At 39.1% G+C, this 19,425-nt stretch overlaps 1 long non-coding RNA gene across 1 annotated transcript in view; it reads left to right on the forward strand.

Annotated features, from left to right (window-relative positions):
- The window catches only part of LOC139045396 (uncharacterized), a 60,003-nt gene that overhangs the window by 15,055 nt on the left and 25,523 nt on the right, over positions 1 to 19,425 (forward strand). The window lies entirely within an intron of this gene.

Consider the following 19,425-nt stretch of genomic DNA (forward strand, 5'->3'; position numbering starts at 1 on the left):
AACATTATTTTGATTCTAAGCCTTTGTCCTGCAGGCTGCTAAGATATTCAAGCTTTGTTGCACTTTGGGCTTCCCTCCACCTGCAGAGATGGCAGGGTTTGAGGCATGCCACTGATTCTTGATGGAGTGGGAGGGGGCACCCTCTAGCAATGGTTGTGTGACCACACAAATAACTACCAGTGTGTCCTCTGTGCTCATCTGCACAGCCCACTCAGATCCGGCTCTTCTCCCAGCAGAATTATTTCATGAGGCTGGGTACTCTGATGTCCATGTTCCCTCTTTTTAGAAATACCACATGGATTCTTCTCTTGCTGTCTTCCTAGAATTCTGCCAAAAAGCAGGGCCAGCTCCCTGCTGATCTAGGGTCCACAGCACTCTTCTTTGCCATCTTGAAACACTAACCTCCACCAGGTGGGGAAGATTTGGCAATCTTAAGTCTGGAAGTTCTGTTGGCTACTTCTGCTTGCCACCGGCCAGAACCTCCCCTGCTGGCACAGAGAGAGAGTAGAGGAGGTGGGAGAGGATCTGTGTCCCAAAAACACATCCAAGCCCACATTAAATCATATCCACTGCTTGTCCTTCTAGAGTGAATGCTGCGCTGTAAGTCAGATCTGCCTACAGCGCTGAAAGACGTCTCCCACATGCTGGGATTGCTCCCTCCACATAGTCCTCAACCATCTAGTCTTTGTAGGAATTTGCCTTGGCTGAAGAGACCCGTATCGCCCAAAGTCACACCCCTTCCCAGGGGCAGTCTCAAATCCAGCCCCCTTGCTCTGACTCAGGGCAACATTGAAGGGCTAGGCCCCTTTAGAGCTCCTGTGGGGGTGGTTGAGCCCTTTCTGTGACCGCATAGGGCCCTCCATCTTCCTCTGCTCAGTCCTCCTTCCTTCCACTTCACATGGATATTGATCTTAAAAACATCCTGCAGGCCGATCTCCTATCAGTCTGCTTTCTAGGGAACCTGCTCTGAAACAACGTGACCATTTGCTGGGTCAGTAGGTCTGCCTGCCATTTAAAGGTATAGGATATCAAAACACAACACACTTGAGAGAGTGATTGCAGGGAATCCAAACATTTATTCCTCACTTAGACATAGGCAAGATAAGGGAAGATCCTGACCAACGGGGTCCACAGCAAAAGGGTTCTCTGAAATCTGGGCAGTGAGAGACACAGAGATAGACGGGGAGAGAGGAGGAAGGTGGTAGAGGGAAGGAGGGAGAAAGAGAAGGAGAAAGAAAGAGAGCAGGAGAACACAGGCCTTGTCTTGGGGATAGATATATAGTATAGATATATCCATATAGGTATAGAGGACGTAGCTATACACACAGACATCTATCAACCTATGTATATCAATCTATATAAAATAGAGGAAGCTATTGGCAGAATCTTAAAAAAAATTACAATGGGCAAACAAATTTTGAGTGGCTAGTCCTGGTGATGGGAATCCAAGGGCAGGACAGATCGTCTTGCATGCAGGGGTTTACGGGGCATAGCAGAAGTGAGCAGAGCAGGCCACTGATGGTTTCTGTCACGGCAGGGGTTAAAACGGTTCAACTAAATACATTTGGTGGGAGTGACTTGCAGCCGACTTCATTTCTCAGTACAACTTCTCATTCTTTCTCATTGCAGATTTCTCATGATCTTATTATTTGGGCCCTTCTGCTAAGAAATGTCTAAGCTTGGGCTGCCATAACAAAACACCATAAACAAGGTAGTTTATCAACAATAGAAATTTATTTCTCACAGTTCTGGGGGCTGTAAGTCCCAGGTCACAGTGCCAGCATGGTGGGGTTCTGATGAGGCCCCTCTTCCAGTTTGCAGACGGCTCCTCGTATTGAGCTAGCTCTCTGGTCTCTGCCTATAAAGGCCTCCACCTGTTCACGAGGCTCCACCTTCATGACCTGATTACCTCCCAAAGGCCCTGCCTCCAAATACCATGACATTGGGGATTGGATTTCAGTATATGAATTTGGGGGAGAAACAAAGATTCAGTCCAAAACATACAAATGTCTCTATTCCTGAATCCATTTAGAAGTCTCTCTAATTATTTCTGAAAACCAGAACTCTCTTTTGCTTCTCCTCCATGCATTTTACTTATTCTCGAGTCACCATGCCTTACATGCTTATTTAATGGTTATCTATCCCCAAGTAGCCTTCTCCTGCTCCTGGGCTCTCCTGTGGAGCACTTTTCCAGGGGTCCACATGTCTGGCCAGCCATGGAGCAGATGGAAAGGAGGGACTCAGTCTTGTGGGGTTAGGCTTGCTGTTGAATTGGATGATAGACATACACCTAGGAAGACAAGGTGTGCGCCAGAATCCCAGGCACCTGGAAATGGGCTTCCTAAGACAAAAAAAATATGAAACAAAACAGAAACCACGTCAGGAAATTTAGGTGGAAAAGAAAAGGACGAAGTCAGATTCTCAAAGCCTCTGGGCATCACTGAAACCCACTGACCAGGTGCCTGATTAGAAGTCACAGGGCCACATCAGAGTCCTTTTGAGGGTAAGGAAGTCTTGGAGTAGAAGCACACACTATATTTAAAGTTGTGCTGACTGGGTAGTTTGAGAGTGTCTACCCAAGCCGGCCTGGGAGTTGGGACATGACTAGTTTTCAGGAAGGAGGTTATAGATCACATTCTCATGGTTACCTCCTGGTAGAGTAAACACTCCAAACCTTCTCTGTAAAGAAGAATGTGGTTCATATAAAGTCTGCCACCAAATTCTTGGATTTCTTCCCATCTTCTGTTTGCGTCAAGGAATAGATTAGAGCTGACTCCTTTATGATGATTACCATATTGGGAGGCCAGTTGCCTAGAACAAAACATAATGTTACAAAATCACAGACTTGCCGTAAATTCCTCTCAAATTCAAATCCTCCAGCCCCGCTTACTTCCCTTCAGTCAAGAAGTTTTCCACTAACACATTCCCATTCCTCCTTCGCTTTAGATCTTTGCATGTGTGCCAACATCTTGAGCGGCACTGCGATGCCCTTTGCTAGCTGTTTTAATTGGGATGATATTAGTTCTTCTTTCTGGGCGAAGTTTCCTTCTAGCTCTTTAATATCAGTTCTACTTCTTTCTGAACGCTGACATCCTCCTCCAGTGGATTCATAGGATTCTTCTTCTAAATCAATTCCAACTGTTTAAGACAGTTAGCAATTTTATACCAAAGGTAAAATTTCTGTAAGACCTGGACTTTTCCATTCTGGGAAAAGAATTTGAATATTCTTTTGGGTGGGGTGGGGTTTCTTTTGATAGAAGCAGAAGGTCCAGGGACTTTGTAATAGCCTTTGCAGGCTATTAACTTATAGGAGACAAAAAATACTAGAAAGACAAAGTGAGCATCGTGAAAACGGAAAGTAGGGGATTTAGCAAAGAGAAGGAGATTTAGAGCACCAGAAGGAAGTAGGACTTGAGGGGGTTCTGCTTAAAATATTCCTAAGGAATAATGACAGAGTCCGAGGAATGGATCTCGATTAGTCAAATTTCAAGGTATTTTGGGGAGGAAACATGTAGATGTGGGGCTTTCTAACATCATCTAAATCAAATTCTACTCCACGTGTGCCTGGGGCTGACTCTGACAAGCTGTTAGAACTACTGTAGCTGAAAAACATGTCTTCCTATCCGATCCAGTGCCTCCTGTTCCTCTTTAATATTGGTAAGGTGCTTACCTCAATACCTGACTTGGCACACAGTGTGAACACACTAACTGATAGCTATCACGTCACCTTTCCATTCTCCTGGATGAATTTTAAAATAAATTGATCAAGTTTGAAAAAAGCTCGTTGCTGATACATTTAAAGTAACTGCTGATTCAGCACATAAAGCAAGGTAAGTCTTGCCAGCAAGCATGATAGAGAAAGGAGAGAAGCAACTATGAAATAACTAGATTGAAAACAATGTAGAAAATAGAGATAAACAATATACTAAATGTAGAAAACATTGTTTTTTGAGGAAATCAATATTGTATCATGTAGTTCTCCTCACACTAGAAAGTCTCAAAGAGGCATGTACAGATTCTGCATGACCACGTTTTGAATGCTGTCCATCTCACCTGTTTGTTCCTTCAACCTTTAGTTCTGTGGGCTTATGGCAGGATTGTGGGGTGTTGCTGAGATGTAGGGGAGAGATTTTGAGAAGCACGGTATACTGTTAACTTTTCTTTTCAGAATGCCTTTGATGAATTTACTTTCACAGATCAGTTGACTCACAGGGACAAAGCGCACTGGCTTTCTGATTCAAACGGAACAGAGGTGAATGCCTCAGGCTGGGAGGGGGCATGCAGACATTGTATAACTGTCCATGGGTGCCAGCTCCTCTGTTTTTCTCCTTTACTTCTGATCCAACATAATCCATTAGACGGTCACAATTCACACATACCTGTTATTTACTTAGTGAGCTCTGTTGAGTCCTTGAAGACTCGTGGGCAAAGCTCCTTGACTTGAAAGACTGTGTTGCTAAGGACAGAGGTGCTAATATAGATTTTGGCCCCTCCATCAAGAAAGCATTTAAAAAGAGGCAGCTACTAAATGATTCAACTAGGGTAACCTCTCACCTGCCCTTTTCAAGAAAAGAGGCTCCTCTGCCGCAGTGGTAGCCCAAGACAATCCCCTTTGTCTACACTCTGCACAAAGTGGAGCTGTTTTTCCAAGTTGAAAGCTTTTGTAGAACAGACCTAAAGATATAAGAAAGAAGAAAGCATTGCTAATGATCTGAGGCCAAGGCTCCATGCAATTACTTGAACCATTGTACCATCCGATGCTGCACAACAAGGTTATAAACTGTTAAAAACAACAAATACAACAAAACTAGCACGGCGTATCAGTGATCTGACAGCTTTCATGATATGAACTGGGTTGAATAACAAATTGTGGATTCCTAGCCCTTTACACTGCACAGTAATTTCCAGGCAGTTTAAAACCACTTCTGGCCTCCCTGTCTCCTTGAATCTACTGCTGCGTCTAAAAGCCTTCTTGATTTCCCCGTGTTTACTACAGATTCTTTTTCCATTTGAAGGATCAATACTAAATGCAGGCATAGACAGATGCATGTTATACTTGGTATTTGGAACAATGGGAGGTTGTCATTTATCAGTACTCGTTCAGGAGCCAGAAAATTATAAGACAAAAAAAATTTGTAGATTAAACAATTTTTTCAGTTATGGAGATTATGGCACATCAGCTTCTAACTAGACATACACACTTAGGTAGACACAGAGAGCCTTGATAAAAGTGTAAAGACTCTTCAAAATGAACGAGCACTTTAGTACTGTAAAACTTAGCAAAATATTTTGTCTGCTTACTTCAAAACTTTTAAGGAAATGTAGAAGCAAGAGATGCTTGAAAAATAACACTATAGGATGACATCTCTGAAATTTCTTGTTGAAAAGAAGAGTGGGCATAGTGATTTAGCTTCTTTTAAACTTTTATATTTGGGGCACACTTTGAGAAGTTCACTAGTTCATACTGAATGTGAGACACCGATAAGCTAATAAAATGTTTCCATTTTTATACGCTCAATTCAAACAATATTTATCTATGCTTTCCATAACCTGTCACTCTGCAAGGCCCTGGGGACAAAAATGGTCTCATTAAAATACTCCTTTCAAAATGTTTTCCCTGAATAAACATTGGGAGAGGTTTCCAGATAAACTGAATAAAGGATAAAGGGACAGAGTAATAAAACATTGAACTTAAATGACTTCTTGTAGTTTTAATTTTGGATTTAATGTATCCATCAGATGTCACTCAAATCTGCTTTCTGTGTGTTTCCTAATCGTGTCTACATATTAATTATATCCTAAATGAGAAGTTTTGCTTTACAAAATAATCATCCAGCTCCTGTTCTTGCACCCATATAGAGATAAATTTGAGACTGGAAAGAATCTGAAACTGTATGTCTTGCTCTGTTACATGCTGCTGTGTTGTTTCCTCTGAAACAGGTTCCAAAAACAGTTACAGGTTTAAGAAAGGGGAGAGGGCAGCTAGCATTTTGTAAACTCATCTGTGAAGTCTTTTCGCTATTTTGTGTCTCTTAAATCTTCTTACACCCATGGTGGGAAGAAGAGGTTGTGCCCTCATTTGGTGCACGAGGACCCGGGCGAGGGCTCAGAGTCCTTGGGGAACCGGCTCCGGGTCCCACGCCCAGGAGACGGAGCCGACAGGCAAAGCCAGAACTTTGGTACTCAATACTTTGGATCCAAAATGCATTTTCGAGAAACAACTTGTGATATGTCCATTATGTGATGGCCAGCCAGGAGGATAAAGCATCCTTTGTTCAGAAGGTACACTTTTATTTATATTACAAGTTATTTCATAACAGAACTTAGAAAAAAATAGTGCTCACCTAATAAGTGCCCTGATGTTGCTAGAGGATCACCCTGACCCATTCTCTCAACGTGATCACTCGTCTGTTTCCTTTACCTTTGACCTTTTAAGGCTCTCTAGACAACTTGGATGACACTTTGCAAGGATTTACCTTCTTTTGTTTGTTTCCCAAATTGCTCTTGTGGGTTAAAAAGAAAAGTATTCTCACTGAGGACGACAGACAACATCTTAGCAGACGACATCTTAGCAGAAGATTTACCTCACAGGAGTCCCAAATGCTGCCCAGCGTGCCCAGTCAGCTCCGGAATTGCTGACCTGAGCTAAACTCCACAAACTTCTATTCCTAAAAGCCCAGGAAACTGATATTCTCTCCCACACCATGTGAATAATTTCTCTCAGCTTAAGCTTATATCTCATAACTAAATAAGGTGGAAACCGTTTTACTTTAGCCATATACTGGGCATTAAAAGATCAGAATGCCTAATGTTATAAACCAATGTTCCCTCACAAAAAATCTCAATGTGGAGAGAAGCAGTACTTTTACTATTACTCTTTCTAGTACTGCTACTAATAATGGCTAATCCACCATCACTACCACTGACTACTACTATCAGTCTGAGCACACAACAGACAGTGTTCAAAGGAGTCTACCTGCCTTGTCTCCTGCGTCCTCACACTTCTGCGGAGGATGCTGTGAGGACCCTCGTTGCACAGGGCATAAATGGCTCGAAGCCTCAGAGGGCTTGGAAAGCGTGCCCCAAGTGAAAGAGGCACAGCTGCCTACCTGTCTACACGAGCCCTCCCTGGAGAACGTGAGCTGGGAGCCTTGCTCATGACAGCTGCTCTCAGCTCTGCGCGGACCCTCTGGGGCTGGAGCTCTCCCGCCACTGTGGCCTCTCTGTGGCCCGTTTAAATGTCAGACATAATTCCCACTGCCAGGCCTCTCTTGGCTGTACTAATTTTACACAAAATCTGAGCAAAACCTGTACTTAGATTTCAATTACCCTTGAGGAGTGACCTTGACAGTAATTTTTGTGGCAGTTATACTAAAATATTATTTTTATTTAAATAAGAGAAATGTAATATAACCACATTTTTATTATCTCAGAAAGTAGAAAAATGAGAAAGTTATCTATAATTTATGCATTTCCACCCTATGTTTCTCTCTGTTTTAGTTGCGTCATAATGAATCTTTAATTTTGCCTTTGGCTCTTTCACTTAATATTATGTCAAAAAGTCCAATTCCTTAGCAAGTACTCCCTGCTTCCTCTCCTGAACATCTCCTGTCTTGGTCATTTCTCTCCATCTTTCCCCCACCACTCTCATCCCAGCTACCAGTTTCTCTTTCCTGAGCTTCTGCAGTATCTTCCAACAGTTCCACATTTTGGTCCACCTCCATTCTGCAGTTAGAATATTCTTCTGAAAAATGTGAATCTAATCATATTTTCATTCTTAAAACCTTTCAAGATTTTGTTTGGTCTTGATATGAAAGCAAATCTTCTTCAGAGGGGCTGTTACCTGCTTCGTCTTGGCCCGAATTCTACACTCCACTCTCGACTTCAGTCATGCTGGTTGTATTAATCTGCTTGGGCTGCCACCATGCAATGCCTCAGACTGCGTGGCTTCAATACGAGAAATCTACTTTCTCATAGCTCTGGAGGCTGGGAAGAGTGAGATGAAGGTTTGGTAGGGTACACTGGTTTCTGGTGAGAGCTCTCACAACCGCACAAGTGAGCATACTCTGGTATCTTTTCTTATAAGGACACAAATAAATCTTATTGAATTAGATGCCCACCCTATGACCTCATAAAATCTTAATTACTATCTAAAGGCCCTACCTCCAAATGCAATCACACTGGGGATTGGGGTTTCAACATGTGAATTTTGAGGGGGATACAGTTCAGGCTGTAGCACTGGCTTTCTTTGAACCTTTCACACTTGTCATACTTGTTCCAGCCATAGGACCTTTGCACAAGCTTTTTCTCTGCTGAAATATTCTACCTTCCCATTTTCACCAAGTTAGCACGTTATCCTTCATAACTTAGGTCGATCTTTATTTTCTCAGGTAAGTCTTCCTTTGTTTTTCTTTTCCGTCAAATTCCTTTCATAAGCTTTCATAGCACACGCACTTCTCCTCTAATGCATACTCCAGACTCGCAGCATTTACATTTATTCATGGGATTGTTTGGTTAATGGTCTTCTCCACTAGATGATGAGCTCCATGAGGGCAAGAATGGTGTCACTTTTATTCGTCATTGTATTCCCCATGCCTAGTACACTTCCTGATACATATTATGTGGTCCAAACATCTATTGAAGGAATAATTGATAAATTTATATTTTGCATTATTTATATAGCTATCTTTGTTAATGACTACATAATTTTCCAGACGGTTTGATCATAACTTTTTCCTATTTTAGTATAAAGTGTTTCATTCCCCTCCCTCCCTCCATCTGCCCCTTCCTTCCTTCCCGGCTGTTATAAATTATATGTAGTAAACATTTTAATGTATGCACACACTTTTTCATACTGTATATTATTTCCTTAGAAAAGAGTCTCAAAAATTAACTAAATTAATTTTTCCTCGTTTTGCTAATTGTGATATTTTTATTTTTTGAACTCTTGGAATCTCAGGGTTGAACTCAATAATACGTATATACTCTCTTTGTAGAATAAATACTTTGACCCTGCGTAGATATTTTTTCAGGTACTTAGTCTGTTTAGGGAGGGACATTTTTAAAACCTAAATAAATTTTACATTTGTATGTAGTCTAATCAATTGATCTTTTAATTTGTGACTACTTTTACTGCTTCTAAACTTAAGACATTATCTTCACTTTCAAAGAGTTTTACTAAATATTCAATGTTGTCTTTTTAAGTTTTTATTTTGAAAATTTATTAAACTTTAGAAGGAGTAGAGAGAATAGTACAATAAAATCCCATTTACCCATTTATTGAATCAGCCAGATTCAATAATTGTCAAGATTTTTTCGACTGCTTAAATTATATTTTTTAATTTTTTCCTTTACAAAATATTTTAAAGAAAATCCTAAATATCTTGTCAACTTACTCAATATAACTTTTTTCCTGCAATTCTAAAACACTTGGACATTTTATTATATAACTACCATGCCATTACCAACATAACTCAGTGGCTTAAAATAACAGAAATTTATACTTTCCCAGTTCTGAAGGCCGGAAGTACAAAATTTTGGTATTTGCAGGACCGTGCTCCCTCTGAAGGTTCGAGGGGACAATCTTTCCGTGACTCTTACGGCTCCTGGAGACTCTTGACATTTCTTGGTTTGTGGCATCATAACGCCCGTCTCTGCCTCTGTTTCCACAGGCCTTCTTCTCTGTATGGCTCTGCGTTCTCTCCTCTTATAAGGACAGTATCATTGGATTTAGGTCCCATCCCAAATCCAGGATAATTGATTTCATCTGAACATCCTTAACTAATTGTATCTGCAAAGATGCTATCTCCAAGTCTTCCATTTTGAGGTTCCAGGTGGATGTGACTTTTTTGGTGATTCTGTTCAATTCACTTTGAATATATCACCACCTTATCCTACATCAAATCTCTGTGTATCATGATAATGCATAAGGCTTCCTTGAAAAATATTTTAATATCCAATAGAATTAGCCTCCTCATGTTATCTTTTTTTTCCCCCCCTGGGGCTTTCTCACCATTTCACTTGGGTTATTTTTCCATATTAACTTTAAAATGATTTGTCTATCTCTAGAAAATAATACTGTTGGTATTTTTGTGGAAATAATTTTAGATGTATAAATTTGCTTAGGGGCAATTAGACATCCTTATGCTTTTGCTATGAATTTATCCATTTATCGATATTTAAATATATTTACATATTTTATACAAAATAATCTCTTGCTTTTAAATTTTCCTCTGCTTTAATTGCTATTTCTTTGTTGCGGTTTTCTGTTGTGTATATATGTACTTTCTCCTCATCTTTTCTTCTCAATTTTTTTTAATCATGGTTTATTTTTATTTTATTTTTATTTTTTTAAAGATTGACACCTGAGCTAACATCTGTTGCCAATCTTCCTTTTTTTTGGTTTTCTTCTTTCTGAAGCCCCCAGTACACAGCTGTATATTCTAGTTGTGGGTCCTTCTGGTTGTGCTATGTAGGACGCTGCCTCAGCATGGCCTGAAGAGCTGTGCCATGTCCGCACCCAGGATCTCAACTGGCAAAACTCCGGGCCACTGAAGCAGGATGTGCAAACTTAACTGCTCAGCCATGAGGCTGGCCCCATCTCCCTATCATTATTTTACTGTTTTTTGTATATTTGTGCTTCCACTCCAAACTTTATTTTTACTAGGTTGGCTATTGGTTTGCCTTTTTTTTCTGAGATAGATGAGCCCTGGGCTAACATCTGTGCCAGTCTTTCTCCACTTTATGTGTGGGTCACCACAGCATGGCTGATGAGTGGTGTAGGTCTGTGCCTGGGATCTGACCCTGTGAACCCAGGGCACTGAAGAGGAGCACAATGAACTTAATCACTACTCCACGAGCTGGTCCCTGGTTTGTCTTTTTGAAAGAATCACTTATTTATTTATTAGCTTTTTAATTCATTATTTTATTATTAGTTCTTTTGTTTTGCTTTTATTTTATGAACTTTATTGATCCTTTGCTAAATTCAGAAATTCAGTGTTTATTTTATTGATTTTTAAAATCATTTTATTGATATAAGTATACAATTTTACTGTTATAAGTGGTAAAAGATAATTTTCTTTTAAAGTCACAACTGTCATAGAGGTATAATAAATAAACATATGTTAAAGATTTTATTCTACTCATTAATCAATGAGGGAACCAGACTGATGTTATAATGGTTCAAAGGAAAAGTAAAACCTGTGCACATTTATATGGAGTAATGAAATATTGAGATAAATTACAAACGGAGTCAAAACTTTTTTCATAGTGGGGAAGGAATTTAATCAAAGCTCTGCCTTACAAGATAGAATTAGCATATTCATTAATTACCTGCAATTTACAAAGATGTGCAAAGCATCTCAAAATACCTCAAGGACAGTTAGCTAGAATCAGACTGACCCAGATGGTGTGCTTTTGACAACGCATAGATTTTCACTGATGTGCAGAATTCTTTTACATAAAAATATCAATAACTTTTAGACTTGGATTTTTAGTTGATTTACTTTCTCTATTTATTTTTATTGCTATAAATACATAATTTTACCAATATAAGTAAATCATTAGATTTAAAAATCATATTATTAATTTATTTTTCATTTTTATTGGTAGTATTTTATTGATAATATGTAATGCTATAAATTTTTCTCTGCACACTGCTTTAGCTATATCCCATAGATTCTCATATATCATGTTTTCTTACTGTATTTACTTAGGTCTTCTATATCCTTGATAATGTTTTTGTCCTTTAGGTCTGTCTAGATCTGAGAGGTGTGTTAAAAACTCCTATTAGTGAATAGTGTACATCTCTGTTACTTCTTTAATTTCCTGTAGTTTTTACTTTATGAAAGTTGTTGCTGTAAATTTGGTACAGAGATATTAACAGCATTATGAAGTGTCTTTCTTTCTTTTATTTAATGATTTTGGTCCTGAATTTTACCTTGTTTGACATTAAGACTGAATTTTGTTAGGATAGTTGTTTGCATTTGCAAGGTATATTTTGACCAATTCTTTTAATATTTGCCTTGTGAGTAAATTTGGTTTAAATGTGCCTCTTATAAACAGCTTAGAGTTGCATTTTGCTTTCTGAACCAATATGAACAATCTTTATTTTGTCAGTAGGGTAATCCCTTTTCCACTTTTTAACATAAATTATACATTTGGTTTCAGTTGTTTCATGTTTTTCTATGTTATATTTACTGAATTTTTTACCACGTGAACTGTTTTATTACTGTTTTTCTTTGTTTTGTTTTCAGAATTTAGGCAGGTTTGTATTTCTTTGTAGTGGTGTAATTCTTTTACCATCTCCTCTTTCTTTAGAATCTTTGGTTTCACCTTGAGCAATAAAAGAATCTGTTTCTTTACCCCATCATTTCCCCACCTTACAATTTTACATTATTGTTATTATTTCTTGTTTAATGTGTGTGATGTTAAGTGTACTTAAGCTTATTCCACTTGTTTGTTAGCTTCAAGTGATCAACTTTTACTCTAAGATAATACCTATAAATCAGTCAGCATACTTTATTGCCTACAGATTTTATTTCTCTTTCCTCCTCCCATTTTTTCTTATATTATTTCTGCAAGATTAGATCATGTATTTCTTAATATTATGTCACACTTATTGACATTTTCTCATATTGGTTTAATACCTGAACACGTTTAATGCTAACCTGCAAATCTTAGGTTGATACTTCTGGAATTATTCTGTAGCTGTCTACAGCTTATTTTCTATTATATTTCTCAGGTAAGGCTCCTGGAATCAGCATTCTTAAGATCTTACATGTTAAAAACTGTTTATGGTCTTTATTCTTGAAGGACAGTTTGACTGGATATAAAATCTTATTTTTCTTTGAGGAAGATTAGCCCTGAGCTAACATCTGCCACCAATCCTCCTGTTTTTGCTGAGGAAGACTGACTCTGAGCTAACATCTGTACCCATCTTCCTCTACATTATACGTGGGACGCCTGCTACAGCATGGCTTAACAAGCAGTGCATAGGTCCACACCTGGGATCCAAACCGCCAAACCTAGGGCCACTGAAGTGGAAAGTGTGAAATTAACCACTGCACCACTGGGCCAGCCCCTGGTTATAAAATTTTTGACTCATATTTTCTTTCCCTAAGAATAGTTTCATTGAGCCAGCCCTGATGGCCTAGCAGTTAAAGTTCAGCATGCTCTGCTTTGGCGGCCTGGGTTCGGTTCCCGGGCATGGAACCACACCACTCATCCACCTGTCTGTCAGCAGCTATGTTGTGGTGATGGCTCACATATAAGAACTAGAAGAACTTACAACTAGAATATTCAACTATGTGCTGGGACTTTGGGGAGGAAAAAAGAGAGGATGATTGGCAATGGATGTTGGCTCAGGGCCAATCTTTCCCAGCCCCCCTCACCCCCCAAAAAAAACGTAGTTTTGTTGAGAACTCTAATAGAAATTCAATTTTCTTTTTGTTATTAGTAACTTAATTTTTTTTCTGTGTGTTTAAAGAACTTCTTTCCTTACTTTAAAGTCTGACAATTTTACTAACTTTGGTCTTAAAGTTGCTCATTTGGGTCTATTTTCACACACACACACGGTGTGCCCCTTTCTGCATATAGTCTTCTTTTATTTCAAGATTTATTGCTTCAGCAACTCTTTTCAAAACTGAACACGCACTTGCGTGATTACCTGATGACATAAGATACATGGAAAAAACACAAATGGCATACCATTTAAAAAAAAAATATCAGCTCATTTTCTATTCATTCCACAAAGCTAGTTATAGTAACATTAAGATGAGCCCATTAGACAGTATCACGTAGTATCGAAGTGCACAGATACTGGAGTTAAACTGCCTGAATTTCAATACTAGCCCTGCTGCTTTATTGGCTGTGCAATCTTGGGCAAGTGTCTTAGCCCCTCCCTGCTTCAATTTTATCATCTATACAATGAAGATAGTAGTACATACCTCCTAACATTTTTGTGAAGTTAAATGAGAGAATCCACACACAGCGCTTAAACACTGATAAGCCTGATACCAAAGCGCTTAAAGGGACACAAGTGTTCGTTTTCAGGCCAGCATTTAATGAACTCTGTAGACTACAGTCATCGGATAATCTCAGTCTTCCAATTTTTGTGTAATCACAAAATCCCTTTGTATAACAGATTTAGCGTCAACTGGTGGGAAATAGATGGGTCGCAATGGAGCAAACCTGACTTGCAGTCCTGGAGTGACTGAGTGTTGGAATCCATCTCTCGACAATTTTAAGATGAGCGCAGTGTTTGCACAGAGCTCTCTTATGCTTCACCCTTCCCAGAAGCCTGTCTTATTCTCTTTGCCTGTCTCCCTTGTTCTTGATTCTTACCTCCTTCACTGGGTGAGACCCTCCGAGTGTGCACTGGGGGCTCCCAGAAAACCTGCACTAACATCTAATTTGATTCTCATTATATTCTCTGACGATTTTCTGGTTACGTGGCTGTTTCCTTTAGGAGCAACTTAAGGGTAGGGAATATGTTTTTAAACTAAGTTTCTATGATGCCTGATGTTTTGTGGTTGAACAATATATTTTTGTTAAACTTACGCTCTCTGAAGAATGATTATGAGTGTAAAATGGAAAAAATATAAGCAAAGTTTTCCTGGAAACGTATTAAGTGTAAAATGTTTAACAACTGTAAACAATGCAACCCAGCTTTAGAGATTTGAATTGAAGGAATTGTGACATTCGAAACCTACATAGAGGCACCACTGTGAACAGCGGACTCAAGGACATCCACTTCATTTTAATATGCCTTTCCAAGCCAAACCACATTACCGGTGTACTAAATAGCTTTCAAAGGCCTGAGTTACCTTCTTCAGAGGCAGGCACATTGCTAAGTGTTGGTTTATTGTGTTTTCACTTGTTTGAAGAGCAAACAATGCACTGTGCATTTTTCCCTCCTCTGTGATATGCATACCACCCCAGAGAGCCTATAGCTTATCTCCGAGCTCCTCAGGGCTGTGCAATTGTAAATGCAGTTGTAAATGTCTCTGCTCTGTTAACAAAAATGCGGCACCACATTTTCTCCTCTTAATGTAGAGAATAAACTTTCCATTAGTAATCTTATGCTTAAGGTAAAAAGAGAAAAACATGAAAGCATTGTTGTGGATAAAGGTTAAAAGCTATACAGATGGAAAGCATTTGGAAAATATTAGTGTCAATAATATGAAAGTAGTCATTAGCCTCTTCCACATCTCATTTGAGTATCTTGCCCGTCTCCAACATATCTATAATCATCATTATAGCAATGTTCTAGCAGATTAGATAGATGAGTCTTAGAGAATAATTAGGAGATTGTAATAGTATAAATTGCATTAGCTTCCACAATGGCTCCCTATTCCTTAATAAAGACAGTCTAGCTTCTTTAACAATGCAAAGATTATTTGCTACTTTGAAAATTTTTCTACTATACTATCTCTGCAAGATTGTGCTCTCAGACTCTAATACCTCTTAAATGTTTACCCATTCTTTGAGACAAAGCTCCATGATTCTTCCCCTTCACTTCTGACTTATAATTTTCTATTTCATAGTTATTTCTGCATTGTCTCCTGTGTGACAATTGTTATTCATTAATTCGTTTATGAAACCCATATTTATTAGGGCTCCTACATGATGCACAGTGCTTGGCACTGAGGCCTCAACTGGCAAGTAGAGACTCATGGTCCCTGACAATCATAGTGTTCTCGGGAAACAAGGTACACTCAGTAGAAGTGAGGTTTTCCTCCATTTCTGGCATTATACCAGACATGCAAACAGCTTTACTCTTCTCTCCTCCCTGTCTCCGTACTACCTACTTAAAGAATCTGCGTTTGTCCTCTTTTCAGAAAATCTACATCCAGAACAACTGCTAAGAAGGCAGTGGAGCAGGTAACCTCATAATGCAGCCACTGGACCAGAGATATAATCATGTTCCAAGTTCAAACAATACATTTCCCTTTCTGAGATCTTGATATTTTAACTCTGAATTGAATTAGTCTTTGTTGGCTTTTAAATTATAAGATGATAAAAAACAGGAAAGCTAGGAAGCTGGTCTCTGCGTGTTAATTGAAGAATCAGAAGAAAAGTCATTGTTGCAAAAGAGGGAAGGCTGACAGAGGCTTGCAGAGAGAAATAGAGAATTGAAGAAAGTAATTTTGCTTCCCAGCTGATTCCACTCTTTGGGAGGCTTGACTGCATTTCTGGTATTCTTCTGCTCCATTCTCCAATTTGCTGAAGTTAAGTGAGTTTGTGTGCCTTGCTACCAAATGGGAACTTGACAGAAATTTATCCAACAGGGGGAAAGAATGTGGAACAATAAGGACAGTGAAAATTCCTTCATTTGAAGCAGCGGAATGGTGTTACTTCTGGATAGTGAAACACTTAATAAACTGTTTCCTGTGTTTTCTTGGCCCACACTAAGACTGAGTCTTACAGGAAAGGCAGCTTGTCAACCCGAAGAAGAAGGGGATAGCCTTGTAAATATGAAAATCTCTTATGAAAATCGTTATCTGCCTGTAAACTGTCTTAAATTCTGAAATTGCTGAAATCCAGAACAAGAAATCAGTTAAATGCTATGTTGAATTGCAGCTGTTGAATTCTCAGCCCTGTTGCCCATCTGTAGGCAAACTACGCAGTTAAGCAAAAAAGCAGGATTCTGATTTTTAGAATGATATGAAGGAGAAGCTGCAGGTGATGGAAAACCTCAATTTTAACAGGTTATTCCATGTTTTTCTTGTGGGCATCTCATATTGAATAAGCTTGATTTGGTTTCCCAATGTAAAGTGTCTTCAATAAATGGGCTATAACTCAGTACGAGCTTTGGGTGAACTGGCATTCCTCACCAGCTATGGGAACAAACTGTAGAAAAGCTCATTGTTTTCCTGCTTCTGTTCACTATATCATCCATTCATTTATTCATTGATCTCCTCATTCATCAATATCTGTTAGAGCTTTTTTGTGGCTTCTTGGCACTCTTCTGAGCAAAGAGGATGCAACAGTGAATAAAACAAACTTTCTCTTCATAGAGCTTACATTCTAATGGGGGAGAGAGTTCAGACACTATGAAGAAAATAAAGTAATGGAATGGAAAGTGATTGTGGGGGTGGAGGAGATATAGCATTATCTAGGGTGGCCAGGGAAATTGTCTCTTACAATGGGATAACTGAGCTGAGACCCAAATAATATGAAAAGACCAACTATGCAAAGATTTGGGCAAAGAGTATTCTAAGGAGAAGAAACAGCAAGTGTGAAGATGGTGAGAAAGGAACATACTTGTGCGTTCTAGGGACAGAAAGAAGATTCAGAGTAGCTGGAGCCCAGCAAAAGATGATGAACACCGTGAAAGAGCAGATCAGAGATTTTACCAAAGTCAGATAATATACAGACTTACAGGCCATAGTAAGGCAGTTGGATTTTATTTCAATTGTGATCGCAAAGATATTAAAGAGTTGTAAGTGAGGAGCAATATGAACTTTAAAAAGGACACTCTATATACTTTGAGCAAGAGAAGCTGAAGTGGGGCAAAGGAGGAAGTAGGCTTTGCAATATTCTGGAAGACATGAGAGTGGCTTGGGCTACAGTGGAGATGCTGAAAAGTGACGAGGAGAACACATTGCATGTGGGGGTGAAGTAGAAGGAAGGGACTAATGACCTTTAGGTCTGTAGCCTGAGCATCTGGGTAGATATGATGCCATAATTAAGATTGGAAAGGATGAAAGAGGAGGGATAGATGTTAAGAATTGGGTTTTAGTTGTGCAAGGTTTGGAATGCCTATTAGCAATCTAAGTATAAAGGTTGAGGAGGCAACTGGATTTGTGGGTTTGGAGTTATGGACACATTTTGAGTCCAGGAATAAATTTTGGAGTCATCTGTATTTAGATAACATTTAAAGCCGAGAGCATGAATGGATGAGTGAGTGAGTGAAGATAGATCAGGGTGTCTAGGATTGCGCACTTGATCACTGAAGTGTTTTTAGTCAGAAGAAAGGGAGGAGTCAGCAAAGGACACTGGGGAGTATTACACGGTCAGAGGAGATTAGGGGAAAACATATTTCAAGGACTGAGTGCTGGACCATGTCACGTATTGCTAAGAAGCTGAATAAGAAGATAAAATTGAATCAACTGTATGATTCATCCAGATAGATGCCATAAGTGACCTGAATAAAGAGACCTAAGCCTTACTTTAGTGGTCTTTAGGAGAGAATAAGAGGAGAGGAATGGAGACAATAATGATAGACAAAGAAATATTTTGAGGAATTCTGTGTTGAAGAGTTACAGAGGAATGTGGAGAAAAATCAAAGGAGTTTCTTATTTTAAAAACAAAAATAAAAAAGTAAATTTGTCTGCTGATGAGAATGACCTAGGAGTGAGAGGGAAACTGATGTTGCTGGAAATAGGGGGCAATAATGGCAGAGGTGGAACCCTTGGGTAGGCAAGAAGGGATAGGATGCAGAGCAGCACTGTCCAATAGATATATGATAAGAGCCACATGTGTAATTTAAAATTTTCTAGTGGCCACATTAAAGGCATAAAAAGAAATGGATAAAATTAATTTTAACAGTATATTATATTTAACCCAATATATCAAAATATTGTTATTTCAACATGTATTAATATAAAATTATTGAGATATTTTTCATTCTTTGTATCATATTGTCTGAAATTTGATGCGCATTTTATACTTACAGCACACATCAATTTGCATTAGTCACATATTAAGCGCTCAGTAGCCACGTAAAACTAGTGGCCACTGAACTAGACAGTGCAGATACAGAGCATAGCTAGAGGGATTGGCCGCAGATAAATGTATGGAAATTTCATCAAGTGTAAAATGAAGAAAGGTAGAAATATATACAAGCAAATAGCTACGTTCAGTGGTGGGAATTTGAGGCAGTTCCTGTCGGACTGTTTATGTTTTTAAATAATGTGGGAAGAAGTATTAGACATTCGAAGAGAAGAGGACGAGGAGGGATTGTGAAATGGCTGTCTTGGAGAGTGGAAAGTTGAGTCTATTAGGCTCCTTAGCTCTTGAACACTGGAAACAAGTAAAGTCCTAGTTCCCGTTTTTGCTTAGCCACGGAAACCTAGTAGTGGCCAGATTTGACTGTCTGCTTTACAGGGGTGGCATGTCATGGAGCAGTAGAACCTGATAAGATTTCTAGCATTTGCTTGTCACCAGAGGAGACCTCTGAGCAAAATTTACTGTCACAGAAAAACAAAATCCAACTGTGATGAATAGCGGCCAGTGCTTGAACTCAAGTCACCAAGCCTCTCTATTTACCCCCTGGGTCTAGCATGAGGCATAATAGAACCAACTGGAAGAGGGTGGCAATTTTCCACTATGTGCACAGAAAAGTGGAAGAATCTTCTTTGCAGAAAAAGTGAATGAAGCATGTATAGAAAGAGTCAGAGATGAGAGATTTGGGAGAATAAC

This window comes from Equus asinus, chromosome 5, assembly GCF_041296235.1.
Source record: "Equus asinus isolate D_3611 breed Donkey chromosome 5, EquAss-T2T_v2, whole genome shotgun sequence".
NCBI lineage: Eukaryota > Metazoa > Chordata > Mammalia > Perissodactyla > Equidae > Equus > Equus asinus.